Source organism: Pollicipes pollicipes, unplaced genomic scaffold (genome assembly GCF_011947565.3).
Source record: "Pollicipes pollicipes isolate AB1234 unplaced genomic scaffold, Ppol_2.1 Scaffold_6052;HRSCAF=7182_pilon_pilon_pilon, whole genome shotgun sequence".
Taxonomy (NCBI): domain Eukaryota; kingdom Metazoa; phylum Arthropoda; class Thecostraca; order Pollicipedomorpha; family Pollicipedidae; genus Pollicipes; species Pollicipes pollicipes.
The window spans coordinates 2,362,830-2,371,498 of NW_023596805.1; the positions used below are offsets into that span (position 1 = coordinate 2,362,830).

Genomic DNA, 8,669 nt, shown 5'->3' on the forward strand with positions numbered 1-8,669 from the left:
AGGGTCCAGACCAAAGATGCCGTCTTTCACTTCAGATCTCTCTCATGGCACAGGAGAGGGCCTCTGTCTCGTCTAACAACACAAGAGCGCCCATGGCCATCGCATCACCTTCCAGCCATCACACTGTCGTATCCGAGCAAACAGATGGTCACCAAAAGGCCTCATTGCCGGCGTGACAGCGCATGCAGTACGTCAGCTCGCGGATTCATCTACACTGAGTCAATGAGCTGAACAGGAAGCAAGACGACGACCACCGAGATGCCCACAAAGCTGATAGGCAAGAACAGAGGCGGAACATCCGTTGTCGGGATTTAGTTTTCTTTTCAGAAAAAGGCTGAAGTCACCCGCCCCCCCCCCCCCCACACACCCTTAAGAAAGCTGGCTAAATCTAGGAAGAAACAATATTACTGGCATATTTTGGAGAAGTTCTGGTCATTTTTTTTCACTGATCAGCCACTAACTTAGTTTGCAAAACAACGCCCCTGATCCGTTGCTTACACCATTTGCGAAAACTCGCATCTCTAACAAACTAAACAGATGCTCATTTGACTCAGCTAAGCTGTTTGTCAGAAAGGGCCAAACGATTCGTACGCAGTGCGTTAGTCCCTTGACCAATGCCTAAACATTTACTCAGGCCTGCGCGGCCAGATGCTGAAGAGATATGCCTGTCTTCAAGGCGCGCCAATGCATTTCGAATAAGCAATCAGCCAAAGTGGTGCGCGAGGGTCGTGCTCTGCCTTAGCAAGCTGCACTGAGAGGTCAGTGCCATGATAGCGCAAACATGCATAAACACGGCGGAGTTCCTACAGACATGGCCCTCAAGACAATACATGGGGGCACCGATGGCATACGTCCAAAAGTCGCCCACTTTCTACGCATGACTAGGTACGTAGTTTGACGGAAAGCAAAGCGAAGCTGATCTACGGTCTTTTCCGAAACACGTTAACGCGGGGTGCGATCACATAAGTCATTGCATCACCACAAAGCCTAACTTTGCGAGTGACTTAGATTCATAGTGGTGCCAGGTGGTTCACATTCGAGAGTTCATTGGTCGTCAAACTGGATGACTTCTGACGAGTTGTCTGATGAATCCACTCCTCGCACGATGAGGAGTTCACTGACGTCCGACTGGCACGCCTCCGACTTGACAGATTCCACAGCTAGCTGAATGTTCGCGGCTTCAGTGCCCTCCAGCTGCTGAGTTGGCGTGGAGTTGCTAGATGGCGCGTGTCGCTGCAGTCCGAGGGCCCTCCACGAAGAGTTGATCTTAAAACGCACGTTCTTGAACTTGCACCGGAGTTTTTGCGTTACGAACGTCTACGAAATATGATCCGGCGATTACACGCAGTTCCCAAACCAGTGAATAGCAATGGCAATATCCCAAAATCCTGTCTAGAACGGTAGTGAACGAACGCCCAAACACGGGCGCCCAGGATTAATTAATAGGAGCAATGAAGCTTATGTTCACCAGCACGATGTCCATCATAGCATTCAGCTCGCTCAGAAGACATAAGGATCAGTCGTAAAACCTCAACACCGACGTCGTCCAGAGTTAACATGCTTCCTAAACTACATGCTATAATCGGGTGCGGATGCCTACCAGGCCTTGGAACGTTGTCATGCCCTCAAACAGATGAGGATACTCATCCATCACTCGGGCACTCATCTCGTGATACCATCGCTTCGGGTTCGCGGGCCGCCTGGAAAGGGGGGTGAAAACTTGTTAGGATACCGGAAAAGCAGGCATGACCCATGCCAGTGATATTATAACGCTATGTGAGAACCACACCGCGTTTTTGATAAAATAGAATGTCATATATCCTTGCGTGGTAACGGTATCGGTCCATAAGCACTTTTCAGACACTGACTTTCGCGCTGTTCCGGGAAAACCGCAGGTGGTTAAATCCGGTGCCATGCTCAAACTCCTGGCTTAATGTCTGCTGCTGGAAACACCGTGCGACCGCGTTTCTAATCCGTGTAGCGAACCTTGTGACGTCAATGGGCACACGTGTCGAAGAGAAGACACCTCAAACCAATGTTTTCCACAGACGTGTTGGGTGCTTTGTGGCCGGACCGTCATCGTGTCCTCGGTCCGACATAATCAGTACACAAGGCGAACAATCGCCCGAGACGCACTGGGAAGTGGCCGAGAAGTATTGGTTGAAGATGGCGGACACCAGGTTGTTCCAGTCGCGCTGCTGGAACGGCATTCGATGCCGCAGCTTGCGCTGTATGACGTCATTGAACCAGTTGATGTTGAGGTCGACGCGCCTGCGCAGAAGAGCCGGACGCGGGCTTGTCATAAAAAAGACGCATCACCACTATGGGCCATCACCAATCTATAAGCTATAGGAACTTCACAGAACAACATGGGCTCAAACCGATTGACGATCCTTGGACATACCCTGAGGATCTATTCGTCACAGCTGCTGCATGTGACGGACACGTTATGAGTGACACTGAGTAGCAAACGCAACAGGTAGTTATCTGTCCGTTATACCCAAAGAAAAAGTATTCTGGATGAACCAAAAATATCTAAGGCCCCCTAGCATCCGCGTTTGCTGACGTCCGCAGTGTAAAATTTCGCGATAAGTTGAGAGGTTTCTCAATCTGGAAATCGTAGGCATTGGTGGACAGGATTCGACACAAGGCTATTTCGCCAAATTTGCGACTCCTGCAACTCGCACTGAAACCCACCACCTGACTCACGCGTATGTGGGTCCGCCCCTGCCGAAGTGGCGAAGAGGTCATGTACTGAGTACGCTTCCCCTACGTTCAAAATTCTGCATCTCAACATTACAATTTTCCCCAACACCCACTCCGATTTGTCGTAAGTACATCTTGCACAGGGAGTCAACCAAATAGCGAGTCAAACAAATAAATGGAGCATGGTGATGTTGACGGAACATACCAGTAAGCGCTCTTTCTTCTTCCTCTTGGTACCTTGATAGTGCGGTTAATCTGTGGGTGCAGACAGGATGCCACACGAAAGCATGGCATTATTGATGACCTCATTTATCGCATTGGATATAATTACACAAACACCGCAAATAAAAATATACCCTTCTACGTCGTAACGGTGATCAAGTTGACCCAAGCAATAGTCTGCAATTCATTGTAGAAAGAGGCGACTAAGCGACGCGGTACAACTTAAGCAACTGCATCTACCAATCCACAAAGGTGAAGCGAAAACAAATCCTTTACGCAAGTCGGTACTACACACACTTTTGTAAGTCGGCTCCGTTGAAATCCCGTCAAATTCCATATTCAATCCCGTCACATTCCATTCATATTCCCAACCCCGATACCTATCCTGGGAGTATGGACGTCTGCGGAATACCGCCGTCGCAGGACCCGGTCCGGGGGCCGACTGGGAGCACCGTCCACACGGCAGGCAGGCACCGCCAGTGGGGGCGCCCAGGAGGAGAGGGCGGCCGGGGCGTGGCCTGCAACTGATCCGATGATCAGAAAGAGTGGATGGAAGGGGACTGACGACGACGGAAACGCGGTGTATCGGCCGATGGTGAGCTCACATGGTTGTTATCCTCCTGGGCGAAATCGCCTGGCAGGACACGTTGTGTGTGTGTGTGTGTGTGTGTGTGTGTGTGTGTGTGTGTGTGTGTGTGTGTGTGTGTGTGTGTGTGTGTGTGTGTGTGTGTGTGTGTGTGGTGTGTGTGTGTGGTGGTGTGTGTGTTGTGTGTGTGTGTGTGTGTGCGTGGGTGGGTGTGGTGTGGGGTGTGTGTGTGTGTGTGTGTGTGTGTGTGCGTGTGCGTGTGGCGTGTGCGTGTGCGTGTGCTGTGTGTATAATAACATATATATATATATACATTACATATATATAATATATATATATTGGGTGTGTGTATGGAGCCACCGTTACACCTTCACACCAGTCTCACCAAGAAGTCCACAAAAGTTAGCGTTATCAGCTTATGCATAGGGCCCCCCTACTGGCGCCACTATACTTACAACTAATCGCCGAGTGCCCCGGAAGTCGCTGGAGCTGCCAGGAGTATTGCGTTTTCCGGAGAACTTTCCACGCTAGTTCCCGCCAACTGACCATTTCCTTGACCCTGACGGCAAGGTAATCTGATTAGTAGGAGACAGGAGCCATCCTCAATACAACATGGGAGTCGTATCGGCTGGGCGAAGATGATCACTGATTATCCCAAATCCCATCGCTCGTTTATTGTCACGCTTTGTGAGGAGGCGTCCGAGACTGGCGTACTTTGCCAAATCAACCACGGTCCGAAACGAGTCCGTTACGAGGCCAAACTTAGCCTCCCGGCTGGATTTATCCCGCGCGTCTGCCTAGTGTCATATTCTTTTTTGAGGTAGGTCGAGCCGCAAAGCTGGAAAAGCAATAGAGGACGGCAGACCCACAAACAGCCATAAGGAGCTATTGATCTCAAAGACACATCAGCTGTTGTCTCGCTTTCATCCCGCGCGGATGGTCACACATTCATTCTCAATTGCGTTCTCATCTCATTCTCATTCCCGACCCACGGCGACGTAGCCCGCTGGCGGACCAGCGACAACTAGCACTGCGATCGAAGTGTGTGCATTGAACCTAATGTTACTTGATCACTTTCCTGAAACGGGAAAACATTCACAGGCCTCATCTTGTTTCGGGCATTAAGAATACGAATTACCAAAGTCATGGTGAAACCAAACAGTGTAATTGTGTTACGCTGATAAGGGCTAGGTGAGATTGCGCGAGCAGGTAATACTGCCGTCCATAGCCAAGAAGGCCTGAGCACTCTTTTACCTACAGGCCGCATAGGCCCCTTTGCCATTCGATGGCCGAATACGCCCATCCAACCATTCTCAAACTTTATGATGTTTTGCTGGTGGCATAGCAAGCAAATGACAAGGCCAAAACGTCCATTTTGGTAGCTCCGTTTCAGAGTCAATGATGCGCATAGCAAGATGGAAGTTTCCGATGAGGTGTTCACCCTCATACTCCCTTGAGCTTCCATTTTGTTTACTAGTGTATCAGAAGCAATTTCTCCCGCGAGGAACTTCACAGCTAACCGACTATATACCAGACACAAAATGGAAGTGCAGTTGGATCCCTTACGTGGATTGGGAGCTGAGCCCTACGGATAGCTACGCTACTCTCTACGGAGACTATGGGCGTATGTTGGAAGCATCATAAGCAGTTATATTTTATTCGCGCATCAATCAATGATTCGCGACCCGACTTATTCAGTTTTTGTGCACTGAATAGAAGTGTGGCTATGGGTGCGGATCTCACGCATGAGACGACTCCTATGCATTACATTGTCTAAAAAGTTTCCTGGCAGTCGATGGCAACTTCTCAGGCGTCTTCTCAGGCGTCACTGGAAATTGCCAGTCGTCGCTGGCACATGACAGTTCAGGTTCTCTTCGTGGCTGGTAAGTATTCATGCAGCGAAACCTTCCTGACAACGCACTTTGTATTCGACGCACAATTTGGCGGTGAGCTCCAACATATTCTGTGGATAAACCGACCAGACTAAACAAGTGCATCACGTAACTTATAAATATGCATGGGAAAGGGCACCGAGGACACCCATACGTCAGTTTCACATGACACTTGACATCCATCTCCGGCAGGCTCTGACGACGAAGAGCCTGTGACGTGTTAGCTAACTGTTGCTCTTGATAACCGCACTCATGCGCACGTCAAGGACGCAATGACAAAGAATCCGCAAAGACGCAACGAGAAACGGCCAAAATGAACGAAAACCACGTGACAGACGGCTCCTTCGTGGCCACGGCGCGTTAACGTAACACGACAAGCGCAAAGAGCGTCATTCAAATCAGCACCACGTATGTGGCGACTTTCGTAGCCCTCGGCGTACCATGCAGTGTGGTTCATCTACCAATCGACGTTTGTAGAGCAAACATCGCGAGCATTTTCGGTCCGCAATCGTCCTTGAGCTGTCGTTCAGCTGCGGTGTGACCATGACGAGACAGCACCACAAACAGCCCATGGTTATCACTCTCGAGACACACTGCACCACGGTCGTGAGCTTCGATCAGGCCGTTTCAAAAAACAGTCACCACGTTGGATAACATCACCAAGAATTCCAGAGATCGATGGTGTAAATCCCCGCTCAAGAACCCGGCTGGCCCGTCACCAAGCCAACTAACACTGTTCAGTTTGTTCTTGGCCACCGACCGTCGTCTCCTTACGCGGCTTCATTCCTGCTGAGCAGGATCGAGACCAGCACCGAACCTCACAGGTCATTCTGGGGTCACCAGCCACAGTCTGGCTTCGGACCGTTCCCGTTCCCCGGAAAACGAACGGAAGCGGATGTTCTTGAACTTGTGGCGAAGCTTGGCCTTCATGAATCCCTGTGAAATCGGGCGCACGTCAACGATAAACGCAGGGATTGCATGGTAGGTAGACCTGGAAATCCAGTGAAATGCCTACATAGGGTGAAAGTTATAAATATGATATACGGTGAAGCACATTCTAGAAAAAAACGTCTATCCAGCATAGCTACCCAAAAATGTCCAACACCCTTAAGAACACCAAAGGTTAAACGGAAGTGGTCCAGAAACAGCTTACCACCGCAGAGGACGCCGACATCCCAGCGAAGATGTGCGGGTACTGATCTATGATGAGATCACTCATCTTAGTGTACCACGTCCTTGGTTGTGGTGATCTGGAAAGACAGACCATAATTTCGTAGTCGAACGATTGTAGTGTTGGACAAAAAAAGACACGAGCAGCTCGTGCATCGAAGAATTGCTAGGGATATATGATTTTGTTGCATCTGTTTGACAGGTAGGCACATTATCGCCCATTTTTCTCTCACATGGCACAATTCACATGGTTGTATGGCACAAGAGACAGCATGGCTGGCATGTATGACATGATATACATGTGTACATATCAGATCGATAAAGTAAATCTTGAACGGCTGAAAATACTACATGAAAAAATATTGAGCGGTCTTCAATCTTTAAATGAGAGGTCATGAGCTTGAGTTTGAAAACGAGAACTTTAAAACAATATGTTTGGATTTATCAGGCGGTTATTTTAGCACTTTTTCGTTCACGCAGGTCATGCAGAAGAAAAGGAAGCAATAAACAAATTTCACATTTTTTCTTCAGAAACAAGATTGTTATCGATATCACACTTAGAGAAAAAAGTACTAGCTATGTTTTCGCTCGGGAAATGTGTATCTAACCAACTCCATTTATTGCGTCCCAAAGCCAACCACGAAAATCAAATACATAGATCGTTAGATAGGTCAAGAGATAGATACGTTGCGCAACAAACTGATTTAACAACGGGGCGCCTATCCACGGGTTGCGTTAGCCTTACGGGCATGCTACCAGGTCTCTTGTCTTCAAGTTGCATACTACTGAAGGCTAACTAAAAGACGAACCCCACTGAAACGCAGAGAACGAACACCAATACACTGTGAAGTTTTTATCAATGGCATTAATCGCTGCCGAGAACGTGACGCACCCAGAGTAGCGGGAAATGTAGTAGTCGGTAATGTTGGACACCAAGCAGTGCCAGTCGTGCTGTTGCAATGGCTCATGTGCCGCGAGCTTGCGGCGCAAAAGGACGCTGAACCAGTCCATATCAAGGCGCACCTCCCTGTGCAGAGTCAAAAGCCGTTAGCGGAGATGGATCCGATACCCAATGACACAAATCCTCACGGGAATAATCCTACCATTTCGAACGAATAGAGCAGGACTCGGCCACATATTACACTGCGTGCGCATGGAACTGCCATGCGGGAACTATCATCACAACCATACCACAAATTGTTAGAGAATGCAGAATTCCCCTCATCCTGGCAGTCGTTATAGGCCCCGCTATGTCTACACCACCAGCAAACTCGACATATATATCTAGCACCGGCCCAGTGAAACCCCGCATACACATTCGCCATCACTAGAGCTGTTAAGGCGGATATCCAATATTGATCTGTAACGCACAAACCATATTTTCCAGAGAGAAAGTGAACCAGCTGCAGTCATGACTGTACTGTGAGTTCACTGTTTTTCTCTAGGACAACGGAATTTTAGGAGCTTGACTATGAAGAACCACTCACCAATCCTCGCCTCCTCTATGAGCTGCCACGTTGCTCCGTGAAGCTACTAGTCTGCGAAGGTCAGCATAAGAGATCTCAATTTGTTGCGAAAATTGCATCATGAACATTTGCGTGGGCAGACGGTAATACCAACGCAGCAGAGTCCCATGACAACATAGTATAACACAATAGTGTAAGCTACAACATAGTATAACCTCGGTATAACATCTGCGGCAGTTGTAGCATCTTTGCATTGGAAAATAACACAGAGGAAGGGTTAACCGAAATCATGGACCACAATCGTCTTGCTTGGCAACTTGAGCAACACACGTCGCTTACTTCTATAGGCGAATGTTCGCTAACATGCCGCTCATTATTACTACCAGCACGGTGCTGCAATCGGTCATCACCCGTCTGAGCGGAAATCTCTTGGTGCGTTTTGCGGCTGTCCAGGACGCTGAGTGCCGTACGAGGATATCAACAGTCGGGAGGTCCGCTGGGTCCTTCCAGCTGGAAGACACATGCGTGGAAGTAAGGTTAGCGGCGGTCACCGCAGACATCCATCGCAGAAGTCAACATCAACTCCGCTGAAGCCACACACTACAAACCACTGAAACTTCGCCAGGG

At 49.0% G+C, this 8,669-nt stretch overlaps 2 long non-coding RNA genes across 2 annotated transcripts; both read right to left on the bottom strand.

The window, feature by feature from the left end:
• Positions 1 to 374: 374 nt before the first annotated feature.
• LOC119104231 (uncharacterized) lies at positions 375 to 2,209 on the bottom strand. The gene is made up of 3 exons (XR_005094908.1): positions 2,137 to 2,209; positions 1,601 to 1,700; positions 375 to 1,317 (listed from the first exon to the last, which is right to left on the bottom strand). It is a non-coding gene; the product is annotated as an uncharacterized LOC119104231 (long non-coding RNA).
• Positions 2,210 to 5,436: 3,227 nt separating this feature from the next.
• LOC119104230 (uncharacterized) lies at positions 5,437 to 8,531 on the bottom strand. The gene is made up of 5 exons (XR_005094907.1): positions 8,453 to 8,531; positions 8,064 to 8,114; positions 7,469 to 7,603; positions 6,560 to 6,656; positions 5,437 to 6,342 (listed from the first exon to the last, which is right to left on the bottom strand). It is a non-coding gene; the product is annotated as an uncharacterized LOC119104230 (long non-coding RNA).
• Between the last annotated feature and the right edge of the window lie 138 nt (positions 8,532 to 8,669).